Here is a 23,617-nt window from a genome sequence, read left to right on the forward strand (position 1 = left end):
ATGGGACCTGCTGCTGGGTCCCAGGACCTTGTCCCTGGCAGCTGGGGAGCCGGTGGCTCATGCTGTGGGGGCTTTGTCTGGTGTCCTCCCCATGTCCAGCCTGCTCTTAGAGACCTATTTTAATTTTAAAAGAAAGAGTACACCATTTTAAGTTGGTCTTATCCCTGATTGGTAAGGAAGGCTTGCAGTGTTGAGGGTTCATGGATGCCAAGGGCCCTGCCGCCATCATTCTGCATTCCACAGTGTCCACACCAGTACATTAGTCAGTAGATACTTACTAGTACCAGGCCCTCTCGCCAATGGCCTCAGGTCCCTAGACCTCCCCGCTTAATTATTCCCAGGAGCCGCAGGGAGGGAAACACAGCTTCTTTGCTGATACCCCTCCAGGCATGCTCCTCATTTGTGACGTAGCAACTCTTTAGCCTGACCAGCCTGTCTCCATAGAGGGGTAGCGTCTTTCCTATTCCTGTAGGGCAAGAGGCACGGAGATGCCCTTGTTTTGGCAGAATTACAAGCTGCTCCTGGGGGGTGTCTGTGCCCCCAGTGGCTAGGGAGGCCCCTCAGGGGCCTCTTTCTGGAAAAGGCTGGTGGAATCTGCTTGTTTTGGGAGCTATGCTGGGAAGATAGTGGTAAAGTCCTCGGCTCAAATCCCTGGTCTCTCCTTATTGGGACTCTGACTTTGGAATATTATGGGCTCTTCGGAGCCTCAGCTTTCTCACTCGTAAAAGAGGGTTTGCGATAGCACCTATCCCATGGGGTTGCTGTGAGGATTAAATGAAATGACGCTGGAAAGGCACCTGGCACATGGTGACAAGGGGTAGCTACTGTTGCTACTAGTACTGTCTCTACTCCACCCTCCCCATCTGGCATCATGAAGGCAGTAAGGCAGAGGGCTCCCTGTGTTTGAGCTCCAGAGACCCCCAATGCCAGGCTGAAGCCGCAGCCCAGAGGCTGTGGCCACCACAAGTCTGTTGCAGCATGTTTGCCAATAGCAAGGCAAACGTGTCCGCCCAGTACAGAGCCCTCAAGGGAGCAGGGAAAGGCTTGCAGTGCCCAGGGCTGAGCTGTTAGACATTCAGGTGGCAGTCCCTGGGCTGTGGCCTGGACTGCCTGCCCGGGGAGGAGCTGACTCCCAAGCACTGGTGCCATCTTGGTTCTCCTTGGCCTCTCCTCGCAGACAGGACTGTGGCCCTTGCCCTCCCCCGGGAACAGGTGGCCTTTGCAGCCTGGCACCTGTTCCCAGAGGGTGGCTGCCAAGAAGCCACAAACCCAGGGATCTCCCTGCGTGTACTCCGAGTCATTGCATGAGGCCTGTGTGCTGCCTGGAGGAGCTGGCCTGGGCCTGTGCTAGTGGAGAAGGTTGGAGGAGGAGCTTCTCTCCTCCAAGAGCCCCCTCCTCGCCCTTCCAGCGAGTCACAGGAGAGCCGGGGCCAGCATCCTGAGGTCTGTGTGCTGGGGGTTTGTTGGGGTGGGGCGAGGAGGGGAGGGGAGAGATGGGTGAAGGATGTGAATGAAGTTGGAGAGGGGGTGCAGGAGAAGGGTCTTGCCTCTGTCCTTAAGGGGCAGCAAGGAAGCTGAGTTGATTCTACATTTTCATTTTATTAAAAGAGAAAGGAAACAGACATTTACTGAGGGCCGACTGTGTGTCAGATGCTGCGCTGTGACTTTCTGTGGGATTGAAAGATACAAGGCAAGCAGTGGTTCGATTCCCATTGTACCTGGCAGGAAATGAGGCTCTGAGAGGTTCAGTCACTTGCCTGAGTTCACCCAGCTCGTTAATGGAGAGCTAGGGTTCCAACGCTGGTTGATCTGACTCTGAAATGCACGCTTTTCCCTATGCACTGGAAAAATAGAACCATATTTTAAACAGCTTTTGAAAATAGATCAAAGGGAAAAAAATGCACCCCTAACTTAACTATCATGAGACGATGTTGTTTAGTATCTGGTGTATTTCTGTCTAGTGTTTTTCCCCCGTTTGGTGACTGTATCTATTTATTAAACATGTATTTTACATAACTATAATCATAAAAGAATATGGTTTTGGTTGAGACTTTGGACGAGGTAGGAGGGTCTCCTGAGTTGGGACCATGAGGGAGGGATTGATTCTTGGCAAAATGGAAACCTGGTTCTGGCTCCGAGCCATCTTTTCGGTAATGAGGTGCCTGAAACTGCATTGGGGAAGGCAGACTGGGTGAACGGAGAGGCAGGCGAGCCCCCAGTGTTCTCTCCTGGGTAGCTTTTGCTCAGTTAACTGGTAGAATTTTCCTTTTAACTCACTTCCTTCTTGCTTTTGACAAATGGGAATATTTGTGCCATTTTCCCGAATGACCTCCTCTCCTTGGGGTAATGAGAAAATGAAAGTCTTTGCTAAGTGCTTTGAGATATTCAGATATAAAAACGGAGAGCAGAGCGTTGTCATGGGCCTTCTGCTGCCAGGGCGCTTTATAAGGAGGAAGTGCAGTTTGTGTGGAGTGAAGGTCACCGTGAGGGTGAGGGCTCTTGCTGGAACCCGTGTCTCTCTGGGCACAAGGGCCAGGGCACTCGTGGCCCGGCTCAGGGTGGGCGGGGCGTTGGTGGAGCCTCTGCCCATCTTCCAGGTACACATTCCCAGGCCAGATCCCCAAGGGCCAGGTGATCGGGGTCACTCAGGCAAAGCCCCCACCTTGGCTGGAATCTTGCAGATAAATGATTCAATTCCGAGAGAGGTCTCCCCTTCTGACTTCATAGGATCTGCCCAGGAATATCACAACGGAATAAATAAGGTGTCACCTGTACAAATTATCATCCCAAGGATGGTTTCGAAACACGGAAAAATGTTTATTATATGAGTGAAAAAATATACCAAATGCCAAGTGCTGTAAATGCCGCGAGAGAAACTATATAAAAATCCAAATGCTTCTGTAGAAGGCTTGAAAGGTGATCCTCCAAAATGAAAATTATAGCGTTAGGGTGGTGGGACTACGGTGATTTGTTTTTTATTTCACAACATTTTATTTAAATTCCCCCCCCTATGATTAAAAACCAACAAAGCCAACGTGTCGGCCCGGCAGGGAGCCCTGGCAAGGGGGAGGGGGCGGGGCAGCGCCAGGCGAGAGGGCGCCTGCACCCACGGCCCCCGCAGGGCGCTGAGCTCACCGGCTGTGCCAGCCACAGAAACCTATGAGATCTCGAGAAGCTGAGGCGTATCGGTGACTCAGCCTTCGTGTTGTGCTGTGCAACAATAGCTTTTGTCCTTTACCCAAAACCCTAGGCCAGTGTACTAAAAAAAAAAAAAAATTATAAAATTATGAGATAGTTTGTACTTTCCTCACCAGCCGGTGCCAGCTTCGGGTGCTTTATTTATTCAAGGTGGGGAGGCAGGGAAGACGGGGTGGAGCTCGGGGGGAGACAAAAAGGAAAAGAAAAACAAGGTAAGACTCGGACAAGGCCCAAGAAATGTTTGAACCTCACCAACAAACTTTCTTTTGTTTCACCAGTGAGAAGGAAAAAATAAACGTGAACCAAAGAAAACTCCCTACGTTTAGCACGTGGAGGTGATTCCTTCTCTTCTTGCAGGGGTCTTGCCCTGTTGTTTACAGGCCAGGAGAGCTATTCGTGATGCCTACCTCTGGGGTAGGATGTGATGGGAGGTGGGATGCAGGGCCCAGGGAGGAGGGGCTGCAGCCAGCGGCCAGGCTGGGAGCAGAGACCTCCAGGCAGGTCCCTGGTGTTCTGGGCAGTCACTCCCAACTGTCAACACCCTTTGCTTGTACTTCCACTGGGGTTAAAGAAGATTCTTCCCTCCCAGTGACCCAGAAGCCGCTCTCTGCCAGGGGGACTTGGAATTCCACGTGGATCAGGAGCAAGGACACGTTTGCCTTGGAACAGTTTGGATGGGAGCTCTCTCCTCCTCGTGTCCACTGGAAGACATTTTAGGAATCAGATTCAGGAAGAAAGACCGGGAGAGGGGAGTTGGGAATGGGTGTGTGTGAGATCGTGTGTTGTTTTGTGTGTGTGAGATTGTGTTCGGGTGTAAATCGTTTTGCATGTGATTGTGTCTGAGATCGTGTGAGTGACTGTGTTTGAGACTGTGATTGTGAGACTGCATGTGAGATTGTGTGATTCTGTATGAGATTGTATGAGGATGTGTGTGATTGTGTGTAAGATTGTGTGAGATTGTAAGAGTGATTGTGTATGAGATTGTTTTGGAGGTTGTGTGAGATGGAGTGTGAGATTGTGTGTGGCTGTGTGGGAGTGTGTGCTTGTGTGTGACATTTTGTGTGGGGTTGTGTGAGATTGTGAGATTTTTGTGGGAGATGCTGTGTGAGATTGTGTGATTGTGTGTGAGATTGTGATTGTGGTTGTGTGTGAAAGTGTCTGGTTGTGTGTGAGACTGTAAGATAGTGTGAGATGGTGTGTGAGATTGTGTGTTTTGTGTGAGATTTTGTGTGAAATTGTGATTGTGAGATTGAGATGGTGTGTGACTATGAGATTGTGTTAGTGTGTGAGATTTTGTGTGAAATTGTATGATTATGTGTGAGATTGTATGAGTGAGTATATATGAGACTGTGCGAGATTGTGTATGCGACTGTGTGTGAGATTGTATGTGGCTGTGACATAGTGTGAAATGGTGTGGAAGATTGTGTGTGCCTGTGTGTGAGATTTTGTGTGAAATTGTGTGATTGTGTGAGATCGTGAGTGATTGCATATGAGAGTGTGTGTGAGATTGTGTGTGGCTGTGAGAATATGTGAGTGGCTGTATATAAGATTTGTGTGAGTTTATGTGGATTGTGTGAGTGGGTGTGTATGGGATTGTGTGTGATTATAATGTGGTATGTGGTTTTGCGTGTGATTTTGTATGAGATGGTGTGTGTGAGATTGTGTGTGAGATGGTGTGTGGTTGTGTGTGAAAAAGAGTGTAAGTGGTTGTGTATGAGATTGTGTTTGTGTGTGTGGTTGTGTTTTTGTGTGTCGCTTCTTTCCCCCTGGTTGTAGTAGCCGGGCAGAGTAAAATTAACGGGGTCTTCCATCTGTTTTTCGCGTTTCGCTTGGTCCCCTGCCCCAGGCCTGCCCTCAGTGAGACTGTGCTGTGGCCGAATCCAGGGCTGAATGACGATTCTTCCTTCTGCATGAGATCAGAGGATTTTGTGGGAATGATGCGATGGTTTGACCAGTAAGAGAAAGGATGAAGGGTAAAGTCACAGAGGTCAGAGGTGGCCTGGCCCAGGACTCGGACGCCCCTCTCCATGGTCCTCATAGGGGTCCCAACCCTTTGGTCTTTGTCCTGTCCTCAGAAACAGATACCCAGCTGAGCTCCTGAGGCTCAGGTGGGCTCAGAGGCACCTGTGTGATTGTTCCATCATCATGACCCTTCCTGTGAAGAAGGCAGCTCACAGGTTATTGTCCTGGTTTACAGGTGGGGAAACTGAGGCCCAGAGGGAGGTTGCTTGGCGCCGCAGGCCCTACAGCTAGTCAGTGACGGATCTGGAACTAGGACCCAGTCTTTGAGCCATTTGGAAACATGATCATCTTTCCCACCGGCTCAGGGTGAGGCTGGCCAGTTCCAGACGTGGAATGGTGCTTCCTCTGGCCAGTTCCAGACGTGGAATGGTGCTTCCTCTAGTTGTGGGAAGTAAAGGGACCCTCCTGGGGGATCAGATGGTGGGGCTGTGTTTAAGGGTGACTGGTTTTAGGGACTGCCTCTGTTGAAGAAAGAGCACTGGATGGTGAGAAGGTGAGGTGCTTCTAGCCCCATCTCCATCACTGGCAGGCAGCCACCTCCCAAAATGAGCGAGAGGGCTGGCCCCCACGGAGCCATTACCCCTTCCCACTTCAGGATGGCTGGAGCTTCTTGCCACTGTCTAGAGTCCGCAGCTGTGCCATGCAGCCAACCCTCGCCCACAACCTGTCAAACCAGAGATGCCAGTTTCCCCAGGACTCCCAGGAGCTCCCGCCCCCAGCTGGTACCAGGGAGAGCCTTTGCAGGCTCGGTGGGCAGTGCCCCCAACCCATGCCCCGTGCACCTGCTTATTGATCACTACGTGTCTGGATGTGTCTCGTGTCAGAGCCCTCTGGTGTGAACTTGCTGAGTACTGAGAGGCCGAGACATGAGACAATCACAAGCAGGGGAGAGAAGTGGGACCCTGTGACAAGAGGCAGCTGTGGAGAAAGGGGCAGGCGCCATGCCCGGGGTGAGCGCCATCTGGGCAGGAGGCCTGGCTTCCAGCTGTGGGGGCTTGGGAAGGGCAGAGCCTGGGAGGGATGATTTTGAAGCCACTACTATGGAGATTAAGGGGATGAGAATGTAAATCTCAAGTAAAAAGGTAATTGAATGTAATAGCAAACACTGCTCGCTCTATGTTAATTTTAGCTCTTCCCCTGGATACAAGACGCTGTATTAGTGTTTTATTACCATTTTGTTTGCACTAATAAAATAGTAAAATTTATTTCAAGGAAGTTGAAGGATGGTTTTACAATGCAAATTTGAAGAAATTGGACTTTTCATTTATGCCTCTGCTATTTTAAACCCTGACGGGTGTAAATTAGCTACAGGGACCGAGCAGACCCCACTGATGGGGACTTGGGAGGCGGGAGCCCTGGCAGAGGTTCCAGACGAGCTCAGGGCAGAAAGCAGACAGTATCACACGGAGAGGCTGGAGCGGGAGGGTACTTGGGGGCCTGATTGGGTGGGACGGGGCGATGGTTGAGAGTGTGTCAGGCATGAACGAGTCTGGGTGTAGGAGGGCATGTCACACACAGAGCTGGCAGAGAGATACACATGGCCACAGACCTCAGGGCTTCATCTTTCCTCTTGGCCCTTTGGCCTCCTTCTTGTGCTGACATCGGGCCTCTGTTAACCTGGTGAACCCCTAAGGGTAACTGAGCAACCCTACGCTCTGTGCCTAGAGAGGGCGAGTCGACCAACTGCTCTGCTCCCGTTCACACCCGTCCCCTTGAAAGGGGCTGAAGATTGAAGAGATCATCGGAGCATGGAGGAGAGACCTTGAGCCAAAAAGGAACCAGGGAAAAAGACCTAGGCCAGAAACTAGCCCAGCTGAGGTCCTACCTTCTCCTTCTCCCTTCCAACCCAGGCATCCTGGAGAAACTGGGGCAGGACTTTCTCAATCCCCCGGCATGCCTTCATATTGAACCCAATGGTCCCAGATATTGTAGTGTCCATGAATCCAAAAGCTAGAGGACTGAAGTTTTAAAAGGAAAAAAAAAAAATCAAGTCGTCTGAATCTGAGGGAACTGGATGATGGTTACAGGTAGGCGGAGAAGGGAACGAAAGGGGTGATAGGAGAGTTTCATTTTGAGTTTTGGGTGAAGAATTCAGGTTGGATCTTGTTTTATCCAAACCGGTTTGTTTATCTCTGAAAAATTATCGGCAGCAATGGCCCAAAGCGATGTACTGGGGGCCCGGCTTCCAAAGGGTAGGGAACCGAACAAGTGTTCTAATGTCTGGCGGAGTCTGCCGTGTGTACTGCCCAGGGTTTTCTGGCCGACTGCCTGGTGCGGGGGAAATGGTGAGCCGGTGTCGCCAGTTTCCAGCCCCAACCCTAGGTCTGGTGAGGTTTTCTCGGTGTGTTCTGTCTCCCTTGTTTGGGTGTTGTGTGCGTGTTTAATGCAAAGATTCAAACTGTTGATTCTGGCAGGGCCAGAGTGGAGAGACTGGAGGAGTCTGGAAGAGAAGCTGGAATAGAGATGCTTGCAGGAGACACGTGGGGATTCATTCTCTTGTCTGTAAGACCATGGGAGCTCTGAGTGTCAGGACTGTGCTTGTGGGTTGCAGGGAACTTGGCACTGGGACAGAGGAGGGAGGGCTTAGGCTTCCAGCCTCTCCTGGTGGTTCCTCTAGGCCTATAGGGTCACATTTGGGGAAGAGAGGGGTCTGCGTTGACTCAGGCGGTTGGAGATACCCAAGAGTGAGGCCGGTCTCCAGTGGCGGAGCCAGCGCTCTGGGTGGTTATTAATGGAGCAAAAAAAATTCTCCATCTGGGTCTCCTGGCGATCCTTTTGGATCGGGGGACTGTGGATGGGATTTCTTGGGATCACGGGGCTAAAAGAATGTGCAGAAGGCAAAGGACTCTAAACCCAGCTCCGCAACAGGCCAGGAACTCCTTCTTTTCCTTTGTAGACTACGCAGGAGGCCCTGGTGGTGGATTTTTTCCAAATCCCTAATCTCAGGGACAGAGAGGGAGGCCCTGAACTTGGCCCCAGCCAAGGCCAGGGCAGATTTGACAGTGTGCTGCCGAAAGCAGTCAGAGTTGAGAATATTTAAAAGCGGCGCGTTGTTTAGGTTTCGAAATGGTTCCCGATTCTCCGAGAGTCAGGAGATGTACCGTGTGTACCCAAGGATTTAGCGACGGTGTCAGGTCGGGGGGTACACTCCGGGTGGATTTCTAACCAAAACTCTAATTACATCCCTAAGCAGACAGAAATGGGAAAAGAGGATTAGTGCAGCGCCCCTCGTGGGCCTGGTGGTGGAGGACCCCAGGAGCACCTGACCTCTGTGCGGGCACCTGCCCACTCCCTCAGGTCCCACCTCCGTGCTGGGGTCTGAGCTAAGGAGGTTTGCCCCGCACCACCCCAGGAAGCTGCTAGGACCTTCAGACACTTCTTTATCTACTCGTCTGCTCTGAACTCTCCCCAACCCATCTCCGGAGAGGTGAGGCCCCTCTGAGCAGCGACAGGGCTGCTCCCACCCTGTGGCCTCTTCTCAACACATGTCAGCCCCAGCCCAGACTAGAAGGAAGCTCTATTTTGAGTGATTTGGCTTTCTTTTTGACATAGGATGTGTGTGTGTGAGCTGGGGACAGGGTAACTCGCAAGCACACACACAGACTGCTGTCGGGTCTGACCACAGCAGGCCCTGGAAGCCTTGTCCTGCTTGGCTTGGGGGAGCCTGTTGCCCGGTCCATGCGTGCCCCCAGCCAAGTATCCTGAGAAGCTAGAAGCCAAGGCCTTCTGCCTGCAAGACTCTGACCCCTCCTGTCACCATGTTCAGCCCTCGGGGTGTGTGAGAGCCCTGAGGATTCGGAACCCCCGCTCGCCCGTTTCCTTCCCGAGTCCCACTGTCCTGCACCTGTCAGCTGTCTCACTGACTGTCTGGCTTGGCTGCCACCCATCCGATCCCTCCCAGGCCAGCTCCACCCCCGCCCCCTCCCCCAGCCCACACTCCCTCCCTTCCTGTCTCTGCCCACGTCTGTCTCTACCTGCCCGTTGCCGGCACACCTGAAGATCCGAGGCTGCCTAACGGAGTGTGGGGATGGTTCAGGGTGTTTACCAGACAGCTGGGATAAGGTATTAAATCCTGCTGCTGTCTTCCCAGGGCCAGGTTCCTCAGATGGTTTTCCAAATCCCTAATCTCAGTGCCCACATCCCTGCCCAGCCTATGTTTGATGGGAGCTTTCCTTTCTGATTGAAGCTGTACCCAGCAGGATCTGTCGTGGGCTTGGGTCTGGGTTCCCACCGGTGCTTGATGACACGGGCATCCAGCCCCTTCCTCTCTGTGGTCCTTCCTTCCTCCCCTCCTTCCTTTCCTTGGGAATCTTAGTGAGTGGGGGCCAGGATTCTGACACCAGGTGTTCTAGAGCCTTCAGGAGTCCCCATCCTCCACCATGTGGTCATGAGGCCACCTGCTGTAATGGCAGGGGGAGGTCCCAGATTGGGCTTTAAGTCAGAAGGAGGGTACGGAGGTGGGAGGGAGCAGGCCAGGAGCCGCCCTTGCTGAGCCCACCTATACAGCTTTTCATGCTCAAAGTAAAAGTGACCAATGTGGGGTTCTGCCCTGGGAGAGAGTCTGTAAAGCACACCTGTTCCTTTACAGTGTCTCTGCATTGGCTTAGGAGATGATAGCTTTAGGGAGGAGGCATGCGCCTGTCTGGCACTCAGGTGGACACCCTGCCCTCGTTCAAGCCGGGAAGTTTCTGTGGGGGAAGGAGCAGAACTCTAGACCAATGGGGGCATGTGGCCAACAGTGGCGGCCTGGGTCTAGCCCTCTGGGGGTGCCTGGGACTGATGGACGTGTTCTTTCTCCCAGCGGCGATGTGGCCTGGGCAGACCCTTCTAATTTCAGTTTCTCTCTCCCTAGCTCCAGACTGCCTCTTCTTCCTCCCTCCCGTGCCCCTTCTCCTTCTTCCAGGCAACCAGAGGTGTCTTAGGTTTCACAATAGCCCAAGCCTCCCTCTCTCTCCAGGTCTCCTCACCTTGTTCCTGCAGGCTCCCCCCTAGTGTCACGTGGCTCCACCCTCTCCCTGTTGCCTTGGCAGTCATTGCCACTCCTGGTTTGTCTCTCTGTCCTTTGCTGAGATCAGGGCACAGACAGGAGTGGGGAGGTCCCTGGGGGCCAGCCAAGAGGGGCTCGGCAGCAGCAAACTGGGCTGGGATGGGACAAGGGACAACAGCGGGCAACTTCATGCTGGGTCCTCAGCCGGCATCCTCACCATCAAGGCTTTGAAGCGGGTTCCAGGGGTAGTCCTGGGTACCAGCATCCCCAGTTTTATTTCAGGGATGTTCTTTTTCTCGTATGTGTTGGGCAAAGATCAAGAAGTGGAATAGAAAATAAGGGGACAGAGAAAATCTGGAGGCTGACGGTTGGGCTGTGGAGGAGGAGGAGGAAGAGGAGGAGGAGGAGGAGGAGGAAAGAAGTGAAATTAATTCATTAGAAAAACTTGTTTACTGGCTTTGCTTAGGCGCCTCCATTTTAAAAGTCTACGTTTACAATAAGTCGCTAATTAAAATACAAAATTAAGCAACAGCTATGTTTTTTTTTCCCTTACACTTTAATTGCATGATTTTTTGTGATGTAATTTCTGGAAACACCCAGCGTACCTCACAGGGCTGATTGTTTGATAAACTAGAAGCACCTGAAACCAACCCCAAAAAATAAATATATAAATCCAAAGGAAACTGAAGGTAGATTGGAAATGACACAGAACTGCAGACAGAGGGGAAACAGAAATCTATAATCATAATAATAATAAAAAAAACTTCTAAGTAAGTACATTTATCCTGCCGCCATCCCCCGCCCGCCCCACCTCCCCAACCTGCCTGAAACCAGAACAATCTGTGCCTCTCAGGGGAAAAACAAGCTGCCATAGAAGCCAAACCAAGTGGTGCGGTTGCTGCCTGTCCCGCACCCCCAGGTTGGTGCTATGGAGAAAAAGCAGGCGCAACTAGGAACTTTCCCTGCCTCCATTTCTAGCTGGGCTCAGTACTTGCTGGGGCTTCTGCCTTCATCACTGACCTTACAGGGGAACTGTCTTTGTCCCCCTTGTTCTGAACCTAGATGCAATCCCAGGAGGAGATGCTTGGGGGCACTGACTGCCCCTCCTGGGAAAAGCACGTCTCTCCTTGCGCGTGCCAGGGGAGACAGTGGGACCCAGGCCTGGGTTGCTGGCCCAGTGTTCCTCGTTATCGTGAGAGCACTGGCTCTTCTGGAAGGGAGTGGAAAAGGGTGATCCGAGGTAAAAGAGGCGTGGGTTGACTTTGCAGATGGCCCCCTGGCCTGTTGCCTTCTTTAAGATGTAGACCTAGGTGATGATTGCAAAACTGCAGAGAAACCTGTCAGGAACTGACTGGGGGTGGGGCTGGGAGGAAGCTGGGTCCCACTGGTGGCCTGACTGCAGGAAAATTGCAGGCCCAGCATCATCTGTGGGCTCGGGGCTCCTAGGTGGAGGGCATCTGGACAGTGGGAGCATGCAGGACAGAGGGGGCCTATGACCGCACTGCTGGCTCCTTTCACCACCCCGCAGCTAGGGGCCCAGTTGGCTGGCGCCCCAGCAACCCCTCGTACACTCTGCTCCTGGGAAAAAAGGAATTACCTCCTTTTAGGGCCTTTTAAAAAATCTATTTTTTCTCCTTGATTATAAGTTATGCTTGCGGTGCATTGAAAAATACAAAAAAGTATAAAGAAAATAATTTAGGCCAGGTTCAATGGCTCACACCTGTACTCCCAGCACTTTGGGAGGCTGAAGCAGACAGATCACTTGAGCTCAGGAGTTCAAGAAACTGCTGGGTGACATGGCGAAACCCCATCTCAACAAAAAATGCAGAAATTAGGTGGGGGTGATGGTACACATCTGTAGTCCCAGCTACTTGGGAGGCTGAGGTAGGAGGATGACTTGAGCCCAGGAGGTGGAGGCTGCAGTGCGCAGAGATGGTGCCATCACACTCCAGCCTGAGTGACAGAGCCAGGCCCTGTCTCAAAAAAAAAAAAAAAAAAAAAAAAAAAAAAAAAAAAAAAAGAAAGAAAAGAAAAGAAAAAAGAGAAGAGAGAGAAAAGAAAATAATTTAAAAATGTGTTTTGTGCGTTAGGGAGACAGAGATACCTGGTTGTAATCCCTGGTTTTGCCACCCAGCAGTATGACCTTGAGTAAGTTACTCAGTGTTTCCAAACCTCAGTTTCCTCATCTGTCAAGTGGGAATACTGAGAGCATAGATCTTTCAGGCTGGTCCTTGATTTAGCGTAATGATCCATATATAAAATACTTAGCACTGAGCCTGGCTCGTAGCACCCTTAAATATTATTTCTGGCCAGGTGCGGTAGCTCACTCCTGTAATCCCAGCACTTTGGGAGGCCAAGGTGGGCAGATCACCTGAGGTCAGGAGTTTGAGATCAGCCTGGCCAACATGGCGAAACCCCATCTCTACTAAAAATACAAAAATTAGCTGTGTGTTGTGGCGTGTGCCTGTAATCCCAGCTACTCGGGAGGCTGAGGCGGGAGAATCGCTTGAACCTGGGAGGCAGAGGTTGCCGTGAGCCGAGACCACACGACTGCACTCTAGCCGGGGCAACAGAGCAAGACTCCATCTCCAAAAAAAAAAAAAAATTAACTATTTCTCTTTCTGTTATTATCATTAATAATGACTATTCCCACTATCTTGGGATAATAGACATTTACATTTTTTACACTGGTGAGTTATCTATCTAAACCTGTGCTATCCAAGCCTCTAGCTTCTTTAAACTTTCATTCATTAAAGTAAAATTGGAAATTCAGTTCCTCAGTCACATTGTCCACGTCTGGTGCTCAGTAGCCGCATGTGGCCAGTGGCTGCTGTGTGGGACAGCATCCTCCAGCACACAGCCACTGGAGTGTTTTCACCCAACCATCTCCCACCTTTCTGAGTGTCTCTTAAGGGCTGCATAGTGGTCCATAGCGTGGCTGAATCACACTCTCTTACTGGCTTGAGTTTTCTTTTTTGAGACAGTCTTGCTCTGTCACCCAGGCTGGAGTGTAGTGACACAATCTCGGCTCACTGCAACCTGTGCCTCCTGGGTTCAAGTGATTCTCCTGCCTCAGTCTCCTGAGTAGCTGGGATTACAGGCGCCGCCACCACGCCGGGCTAATTTTTGTATTTTTAGAAGAGATGGGGTTTCACCATGTTGGACAGGCTGGTCTCGAACTCCTGGCCTCAAGTGATCCGCCCGCCTCTGCCTCTCAAAGTGCTGGGATTACAAGCGTGTGCTACCACGCCTAGCTTGGCTTGAGTTGTCATTCCTGGGAAGTTGGTGCATCCTCTGGGCTCTGATTGGTCTCCAGGGGTTGCTGCCTCCTGACACCTGCCCTGTGGTGCTCTCTGATTGGTGCCTGGCAGTGAGAGATTCTGGGAGGAGCAAGCCCAGTCGGCTGATTGGCTGTCAGTGGTGATGCTAGGGCTCTGCCTCCCCTCCCTCACAATGGGCTCTGGCTGGGCAGGAGGGGCCACTCCCCCCAGGACTCCAGTGCCTGCCCCCCAGGATGCCTCCTCCTCACCCTTCACCCCAGAAGGCTGGAGTCCAGGGAGAGGAGGGCCTTGGTTGAGGGAGTAAAAATGAACAATAGGCCAGGTGCAGTGGCTCATGTCTCTAATCCCAGCACTTTGGGAGGCTGAGCCCATCAGATCACTTGAGGTCAGGAGTTCGAGACCAGCCTGGCCAACATGGCGAAACCCCATCTTTACTAAAAATACAAAAATTAGCTAGGCATGGTGGTGCACACCTGTAATCCCAGCTACTTAGGAGGCTAAGGCAGGAGAATTTCTTGAAACCAGCAGACGGAGGCTGCCGTGAGCCAAGATTGCACCCCTGCACTGCAACCTGGGTGACAGAGTGAGACTCTGTCTCAAAAACAAACAAATGAACAATAATGACCCACCCTGCCCTGAGCAGAGGGTCCAAGATAAAACCCGGAGGCCCCTCAGGGAGCCCCCCGAGATCAGGGTGGCCTGCCTCATGGGAGGCACCATGGTGGAGGCTGGCCTGGCTCCCTGAATCCTGGGCAGGCCTCCCGCTCCTTGTGAGGGTCTTTCAGCTCCCGGAAGGCTCCTGATTCAGTCAAGACACTAGTGAGGTTCTAGGGTGGGGTCTGGGGTCCCAGGTCTGGGGGCTGCTCCAGGAAGACCTTGCAATGGTGGGTGACCCTCCTGTGACTAGGTTGGAGTGGGCATCGGGGGCTGGGGTGATGCCGGGGTCGTGGCCCTCCTCGTGGGCCGAGGGCTGTGGGCAAGGCCAGCGGGAGAAGTGATCCCCGGGGCAGTGGGCAAGACAGAGACAGGGAGCTGCAACCGGACCTGCTGATGTGGCCCTTTCTGCTCGCAGCGGTTCATAAAATATGGCTCAGATTTTCATTACGGGCTCTATCGATTATCTTCTGGGATGGATGAATTATAGAGAACATTAAATTTTTTTTAAAAAGCAAGTGAGAGAGGAAATATCTGAATGACTTTGGGTGGTCGATGGCAGAAAGGGCTGAGCCACCAAGCTTGGTCTCCAAGCAGGTGTGGACCAAACGTCTCGGGGCAGGCAGCCACTGACTCCTCCGGCCCTCTGCTTAGGGAGGCCTGGCTTTGCAATAGGGGAGGCCTGTGCTCCCATTGCCCCACCCTGTCCCCTCCAGGGATCCGCCTAGGATCTGGGAAGGCGGAAAATCAGGTTGTTTACAGGGCTGTGACCTGGAAATAGGACCTGTCCCAGGCTTTGGGCCTCCATTGCTGGGAGATGGGGCCCCAGCTCTGCTGTCTGCCTTCCAGGGACTTCCTGATTCTGGAGATGCCTGCCTGAGTAGAGGGAAGGGTCAGAGGACATCACTGATCTCCTGGAGCCGGGACTGGGGCGGGAACTCATGAGGAATGTGGACGCCCGGGCCCCATCTTTTCCCCGCTCCTCGTTCCTTCCGTCAGCAATCACAGGCGTGGAGGATATCTGTTTTCCTTCTTAAGTTTGGGAAGAGCGAGTCTAGGTCCCACCACTCTGCCTCTAAGGCCAGTCCAGAAAGAGAAGCTCCCAAAAACCCTTCCCTCCCTTGCTTTCTCCCCACCCACCTTGCTAAGCTGTGTCGTGATGAGGTGTCGGGCAGCTGGGGTTAACTCTTGTACCAGTGTGTGACCTTGGGTGGGTCACATCCCTCTCTGGGTCCCAGTTCTTCAATCCTCCACTCTCCGGTTGAGAGAATCATCTACTTCATTGCAGGTTATAGATATTAATTTGCGATGGGTATATGCATTAATATATTAAAATCCTGAGCACACAATGCTTAATAAACATGAACTATTAACATTTTCCTCTTCTACTCTGGCAGGGTCTAGAAACCTTTCTTTCTCTTTGTTTAGGCTTTGTGATCGATTTATCAAATGCTTGACAGCACCTACTTTGTGGTGCTGTGAAGTACCTACTCACTCCCTGGGTCTTACCACTGGCTTCACCTTCCCCCACCTTTCATCCCAGCCAGAAACACCTGAGGCTTTGGTTGTGATGTCTGAGCCCTGTCTGTTGGCTCTAGGGGACTTAACTTGGTCGAGGGTACTTTCCTCAGCATGTTACACATAAGAAGCCATTTAATCCTCATGACGGTAGGCAGAGGAGCTATCATTATCCCCATTTTACTGATGGAGAAACTGAGGCACAGAAAGGTTAAAGTCGTTAGCCCAGAGCCACACAGCTTGTGAGTGGCAGAGCCTGGATTCCTACCTGAGCAGTCTGGCTCCACAGTGTGTGTGCTTAACCATGGTGGCAAGTTGCCCAGTGGTCTGGCAGAGTGGCATATATGTGTGTGTGTGTGCATGCTCCTGTGTGTGTGCATGTGTGCACGTGCTGAACGTGTGTTTTGTGACTGACTCCACTTTCTGACCCTCCGCACGGTATTTGGCTCCTACAGACAGATTATCAGTGGCCCCTGCATTTTCTGGGGCCCTGTTCTAAGTGGAGCGTGTCTCCCCATCCCCCACACATCCCCTCACCCAAGCTTCACCTAGGCTGCTGTGAAAAGGTGGTGGTTTCCATGGATATCCGTCTCCCTCTGGCGACACGCCCTTTTTTGTATAACTCTGTTCCCTGGAGTTGATTGTTTTTGGCACACAGCTCTGTAAACTCATCCAACAATTAAAGGGGGGAGGGGTGGAACAGAAAGGAGACAGATAGCAACCGTGGGGTGAGTGATATGGAGGAAGGGCCTCTGGGGCGCGGGTCCCCTCCCTGTCCCCTGCCGGCAGCAGGACAGTGGACAGTACCTTAAGTGCGGAAAGGCCGCACAAGCACCTGGATGGGAGTTCTGAGCATGAAGAGCCCTCTGCACTTGAGCTGCGTTCTTGCCCCATCTCTCTCTCCCTCAGAAATCTAAAGGGTCCCATGTTCAGGTCCAATGAGGCCGTCGCCAGAAGCCACCTGAAGCCGTGAGATGCCAGCCTGGACCGATTTGCATGTTGGCCTTCCTTGTTTTGGCTCATTGTGTGTGTCTGCCCTGTTTGTGTACCGTCGAATACCTGCCGCGTTGGGCGTACCCGTCGTGGGCCGTGTGAGATCACAGATGAAAAATGCAGCGAAAAACACTTTCGTGCCGCAACACATCATGGAGGATTTTTGTATTAAGATGTGGATTTTTTTATTGTTTTTTTTTTCCCCTTTTCCATACAGCCCTGGAGTTGGGCAATGTGCGCGTCTGTGTTTTTGTTTTCACTCGGGTGGTTTATGAAATCTGCTCATTAGCGCTCTGTCCTCTCCCCACCCCGGGCTGATCTTCTACCACATACGCTCTCGGATAGAAATCATTCCCTACCACTTCCCAGTGTCTTCCCTCCTTTGGGGAGATGATGGGCACCTCCCCGTACCCACATGCCCCCAGGTGAAAACCAGGGGGTTCTCTGGCCCTGCTTCCCAATCGCGCATCTCCGTGGCAGACGTTCACTGTGCGGGGAGCTTCCGATGGAGGGGAGGCAGCAGAAATCTCTGACCCATGCCCCCAAAGATAAAGCCCTTTTGCTTTCCCCTTATCTGGAGAGAAGAAACGGAAGTTGTCCTGTCTCAGCAGGACCTCCTGACTTAGCATGGAGGTGCTTTACTTGTCCCCATCCTGTCAGATGACAGGTTGCAATGAGTATGACCACAGCCCAGACCCCATTTGGAAGATGTGTTCAGGGCTTCCTCCTGCTCGCCGAGTGTTACCACAGGCCTCGCTTTCCCCCCTTTTCAGCCTGGCCAGAAGCACCCGAGCCTTTCATTGTGATGTGTGAGCGCTGCCTGGTGGCTCTGGGGGACTTGGTCCAGACCTGTTTTGAGGCCAGGAGAACTGAGATTCTGGAGGGGCAGTGGCATCAGTTGTGGGTGGCTGCTGAGATCACAGGGAGGGGAGGAGGATGACCTTTTAAGTGAGTTGGGCCTTGGAGCCTGTCAGCCCAGGCCTGGCTTTGGCACCTGTGCACGGTATGATCTTCGGCAAGTCACTTCGTGTCTCCATGCCTGCCCTCCCTAATCTATCCACGGGGACCATAACCATTTCTGCCTTTGTGTTGTAAAGATTTGGCCAGATCATGCGCATAGGGCACTTGGCACAGCGCTTGGCAGATAGAAGGCATCTGATTGGTTCATACCAAGAGTTCTCACTTCGGCCTATAGGCAGGGGGCAGAGGCCACTCATCAGTGTGCCCTGCCCTTACTCCCAGCCTGACGCCTGGCACACAGTAGGCACGTGGTTCATTCTTATTGGAATTGGTTGGAGTGGATCAAGTAACTAAGGGGCTCCCTTGAACCTGAGAGCTGTTAATTCACAGGGCTAATGGAGGAGGGGGAGAGAGCAAGGCACAGGTTGAGGCTTGGGGAGAGCTAAACAGAATGGGCACGAAAAGAGCCAACAGGGTTGGGTGCAGTGGCTCACACCTGTAATCCCAGCACTTTGGAAGGCCGAGGCAGGTCGATCACCTGAGGTCAGGAGTTTGAGACCAGTCTGGCTAATCTGGTAAAACACTGTCTCTACTAAAAATACAAAAATTAGCTGGGTGCGGTGGCACTTGCCTATAGTCCCAGCCACTTGGGAGGCTGAGGCAGGAGAATTGCTTGAACCCAGGAGGTGGAGGTTGCAGTGAGCCAAGATTGCACCACTGCACTCCAGCCTGAGTGACTGAGCGAGACTCCATCTCAAAAAAGAAAACAGCAAGTGGAGCATTCGGTTGGAGAAGAGGGACCAAGCTGCGCGGGGCTCATCTGACTCTGACATGAAGTCAGGGACCAGTTCAGTTCCACCAACACCTTCGCTGCCCACGGTCGCCCAGCTGTTGTGCTAAATGCTGGAGACACGCAGATCATTAAGATCCGCTCTCTGCCCTTGAGGAGTTAAAAGTCCAATGGTGGAGACAGACTTGTGAACAAATTACTTTAGTCCAGTGTGGATGTAAATGCTGTGGTGGAGGATGTAGGAGCAGCAGAGTCGGGGCGCGTGGGGCCACCCGGGGTAGATTCCAGAAGGTTACCTTGAAGAGACTTGGAAGAAGAGGGTGGTGGTGATTCCAGGCATGTCTAGAGTACTTGTTAACACCCTTTCACACCCCTTGTCCATCCTTCGTGCAGCCTGCGAGGTAGGACGGAAGACTGAGGCATCGTCTCTGTTTGGCTGGTGAGGAGAATGAACCTAGGGAGATTAGCAGGCTTGTCTAAGGGCCCGTGGAGGTTTCAGGGGGCACAACTGGGACTCGGACCCACGTCTCCTGGTTCTCAGCCCATTGTGAGTTCTGTAAGCGCACTCACTCAGCTTCTCACCTCTTCACTCTGGAGCCGCTGGTCAGAGAGACCCGGCCTCTGCACTCTGCACTTTCTGACCGGGATCCATGGCCCCCGGGGCCTGGGCTGTGGGAGAGCCTCAGTTCATGGAAGGCCCCGGGGCCTGTGCCCTGGTTTGGTAAGTGGGTCAGGCCACTTGGTTGGGGACAGTCTTGGAGCAAGGCCACGCCCTGGCAGGGTTGGAGGATGGCAGGAATGGGGAAGACTGTGGGGGAGAAGGAGGAGGAGGCCTGGCCACACCCTTTATTCAGTTGTTCTTGCTGCCAAAGCTGAGAAGCACCCTCTGCCCTGGGCAGGCCCCTCTCTCCGCTGGACGAAGCCCAACAAGGGTCCCACCAGGGCCTGGAACCCCCTTTCCTTCCGTAGCTGGAACCCCCTCTGAGCCAAGGACATGAAACACTGGGAGTGTTCACTGTTGGCCTGTGGTCAGACCCTGGTCTTGCCAGTGCCTTGCCTGGAGTTGGGGAGGTAGAAGTGTTTCCCTTGACCTTTTCTCTGGGGAATGTACATGTCTGTTTTACAAAGCTGGAAGAGGGGCGTGTTAGCCTCCTATGCAAGATGCTCGCTTTTAGGTGGGGTCGTTCCGATGGGATATTGGAGTCGAGACCCCCAGCAGATGGACGTTCTTGGAGTAGGAGTGTAGGTAGGCCAAGGCATGCCTTCTTCCAGCCCAGGGGGATTTTGTGGGTGGATGGGCTGCCCAGGGCTTTGGGGGATTCTGGACTAACAGGCAGGGGAGTTTCAGAGCCCAGAGGAGTGAGTCTCCCAGTGGCCCTGAAGTTTCCATTAAAGTGTTTTTTCCTCTTTTTTAAAGAAAAAAATATTCCCAAACTGGAAAACAAAGGAAATCCACTTCCCCCAAATCACACGAAACTCACATTAGGGGCCTGGCGGGAATCCATGGAAACCAGGAAACCCGCTGTTAACCCTGTGTGGCGCCGAGGGGTGGGATGGGAGCTGGGCTGATCCAAGCCTTGGACTGTAGATGCTGTCCACCCCAATGGCCTCCCCAAGGGAGCTGGTCTCGGTGGCATTGCCGCAGCCGAGGTGGGGCAGAGCTGATGCTGAAGCTGTCACCTTCCAAGAGCCACCTCCCCCTCGCGCTCAGGTCCAACCTTGGGCAGCAGGAGGGGAGGGGTTCGTGCACTCCTGCGAGGCCTCCGGGGACTCCGAGGGCCAGGCCAAGTTGGAGAACCTGCAGGGCAGCTGCCCACACCATGCCACCCTGCGGAGGCAGGGCCCAGCCCTCTCACACGTTTCAGGAACGCAGAGCTGCTGTGGCTGCTGCGATCTTCCCGCAAAGGGGGAAGGAAAGGGCCAGGATTTCAGTGGCAATCTTCCTGGTGCCAGCTCTGCAGGCCGGGTGGACAGGAGAGCAGGCCGAGCACCCCCTCTGGGTTGTCTGCACCCCATCCTCACATCCACGAGGCCGGGCTTCCAAGACTGGGAGGTTGTACACTGAGATCGGGTTGTGTGTTTGTGTTTGCACGCACATGAGCTCCTTTTTTCTAAAAATGCTGAAAATATTTACAGGTTTGAAGTTGAAACGCAAACAGGAAAAGCCCTTTAAAAAGTGAGTGTAGTGGATATTCAAAACAGGAATCACCATAGAAACACCACAATATTTGTTTAAATTGACACAAAGGTTGCCGGTAGCAGGGCACCAACTTTCTTTGGCTACTTTTTTTTTGTCCCAACACCTATCGCAACTGAATCTCAGCAACCCGCTTTCAGGGTATGGGCCCACACCCTCTTTTCTTTTTATGAAATTGAGTGGCACAGTACCAGAATGGAAGTGGGGAAGGAAAGCCAGAAGAAACTAAATGCACCATCCTGGGTCGCTGCAGAGACACCTGTTGATTCCTTTTATAGAGACTCCCAGAAGGTCACCCAGGGGTCAGGGGAGCAGCTGGGAGCCGGCGCAGGGAAAGTCTGGAGGGGGCAGGCGCTGGGGAGCCCAGGGTTGGTTTGGTTGCATGGGTTTGATCTGTTTCCGGTATTGGCTTGATCCATTTTCAGGCCTGACCTTTCACCCTGGGTGCCCAGCTTTGGGTGTGATCCTTCTGTGTTACCCAGGGAGGCACCTGATTGGCCTACTATTGTTTCTACCTGTTTGCTTATTTTATTAGGTACGACAACTGCGTAGCAATTGGCTAATAATTGTGCGAAGAGTGCATTGGTTGCAGAGTCAGGCATGGTATGTGCCATGGCAATGCCATCTGCTGATTGGCAGGAATAAGAATCTCTTACCTTGCTGGCTGGTTACCACACAAGATGTCGGAACCTTGCCCTCCATTGTACACCCCAAGTGTGGGGTGGGTTTGTGGGTGTCGGTTGTAGCCTAATCTTTTGTGTTTTCCTCTCTCGTTTTGGTAGGCAAACAGACCTTGCTGACTGAAGGCAAAGACTCCTCCATCCCACCCACCCTCCCAGCTGCCGCGGCCATTGACCCCTCCTTTACAAGGGGCTTCTGCAACTCCCCAGTGGCGCGTGTTGGAATGGACTTGGAACCCTGGCCTCTTGGGATGCAAAGGTAGCTGCTTCCGGTTCCCAAGATGCCACTAGGAAGTGTGGGGTGGCCAGTTTGGGGGTTGCTTCTTAGGATACAGACTGTGTAGGGCCTAGACTCACCTTTCCCAGTGGGTTCTGATCCCAATGGCGGTCGCTTAAGCACTATCAGTGAGAATGAAAAAAGTGTTGCGTGGAGAAGAAAGCCCCGGCCCGGGAGCACAGCACCTGCATTTGGGCCTTGGCTTTGTCATCGACTCAATACTTACCCTCTGGATCTTGGTGTCCCCACCTGTGAAATAAAGAGGTTAGCATAACTGGCCTTTTAAGGATCTTCCCAGTGTTTCTATGGCATGACAATGAATGGTGCCAGCAGTGCCCCGGCTTTGTAGGCAAGGACCATTCTCTATCAGATGCCACTCCCAGATCTAAGCATTAGGTTGGAACTTCATCTTAGAAGGGCTGGACAGTAGTTCCAACCTTTCTCCATCTCCGGAGGCTGCTCTGCTCTGAGCTCATGTGTGGTAGGAACTGGCCTGGGGATGATTTATCAGGCCCTCTTCAGTGGTCCTCCGGCCCAAATAGGACCCTTCATAGAGAAGAAGCTGTAGGTGCCTTTTGACCCAGGCTTGGAAATAGCCCTTTGCATAAGGCAGGTCACTCATGCCAGGGAGGGGTAGTCTGTGGAGCTGGTACTGTTGGATATTTACCTGCAGGTATCAAACGTGGCAGTTCTTGGGGTGAGGGGTTGACACACAGTGGGTGACTCATTGCATGTTGGTCATTATGCAGTATTTTCTTGAGATCCCAAGGGAACGAGTCCAGAGGGATGGGGTGTTTGTGAAGTTCATGGGCAAGGTCTAGGGATGGAGGCGGAGCCTGAGAGCCTAGAGGATGTCTGGGGAGGGCAGGGCTGGGGGCTGCTGTTCCTGTGTGTGCCAACCTGGAGCCTGTGTCCCTGGTTCACCTGCCTGCACTCCTCCTCCTCATGGTCGCCCTGGGCAGGTGTGTCCTGCCCCTCCCTCTGGGGCTGGGCTCAGCAGCCCTGGACTTCGAACTTGCAGGGAGGAAGCGCTTGCAGAGATGGGTGCCTTGGTGCGCACTGGGATTTCGCAGGTCCTTGAAGCCGCAGACCTGCCTGAATCCAGGCCATGCCTCCTCGGAGAACTAGCTCTGGATACAGCCCAGAGATTTGCAAATCAGATGCAAAAGTGGCCTTGGGTCGCTGTGGTGGGGCAACTGTATGGCTGCGACTCTTCTTCCTGGTGTGCAGAATGTGATCATGCCCCTGCAGTTGGTCCATCATACTTAGGATGTGCTGCCGTTGTGCCCTGGATAGCACCGGAGCTGTTTAGACTGTCACCTGGAAAAGGCCGTGGGGGGAGTTTCGTGGCGCTGAAGTCTTCTGGGTTTGCTCTGCCACCTTCCCGGGCTGTTCTTAACAGACTCTGCTTCCTCTGATGATCATGAATCTTGGGATGCAGGCCCAAATGTATCCAAGCCTCAGGGTGGTCTTGCCCGGCCCTGCCCCGTGCCCTGCCCATGAAGAGGCTGTGAGTGCCTGCGGAGCCCCTCCCCTCTGAGAGGGTAATGTTTGCCTCCTCTGTTCTCAGTGGCGGGCTTTTTGTTTTCTTCTTTGCCTGGGCAAAACACGCCCATTCACTTTTTCCTTTCTGAAGTTTCCACTCTCTGTTGACTCCCAGGGGTCATATACCAGCTGGGATTTGTGCCTGGCATGGGGCATGGGTTCCACAGGTCCGGTGGGACACCTGCATCCTGGCATCGGCTGTCTTGGACTTGATAATGAAGCTTAGGAACTCCAAGGGCTCTGAGAGAGAATATCATGGCCAAGTCCCTTCTCACTTAGCCCTTTCCAGTGACCAGGCTGGACTCCAGGCAGGGGCCTTCTGTGGCAGGAGTGATCCATGGTCTCAGAGTGGTCCTGCCTCACCAATGCAGACCAGGGGGCAAGCCTGTGTGCAGGTCTGATCTGCAGGCCTGGCCCTGTCTGGCTCAGATTCCCCCACCTCAGGCTCCTCTGCAAAAAAGCTGGTTGCATTTATCTAGCAGTTACAGAGGGTCTGGGGCCAGGCGCGGTGGCTC

General features: G+C 52.9%; 1 protein-coding gene across 5 annotated transcripts in view; it reads left to right on the plus strand.

Annotated features, from left to right (window-relative positions):
* The window catches only part of CASZ1 (castor zinc finger 1), a 160,642-nt gene that overhangs the window by 14,222 nt on the left and 122,803 nt on the right, over positions 1–23,617 (plus strand). For 3 of the 5 annotated variants that reach the window (XM_015150580.3, XM_077974381.1, XM_077974389.1), the window contains one exon: positions 21,383–21,539. The exons of the other annotated variants lie outside the window; for them this stretch is intronic. The gene's annotated coding sequence lies outside the window, so the exon portion shown is untranslated. The remainder of the gene's footprint in view (positions 1–21,382; positions 21,540–23,617) is intronic. 5 annotated transcript variants of the gene reach the window in all.

Source organism: Macaca mulatta, chromosome 1 (genome assembly GCF_049350105.2).
Source record: "Macaca mulatta isolate MMU2019108-1 chromosome 1, T2T-MMU8v2.0, whole genome shotgun sequence".
Lineage (NCBI taxonomy): Eukaryota > Metazoa > Chordata > Mammalia > Primates > Cercopithecidae > Macaca > Macaca mulatta.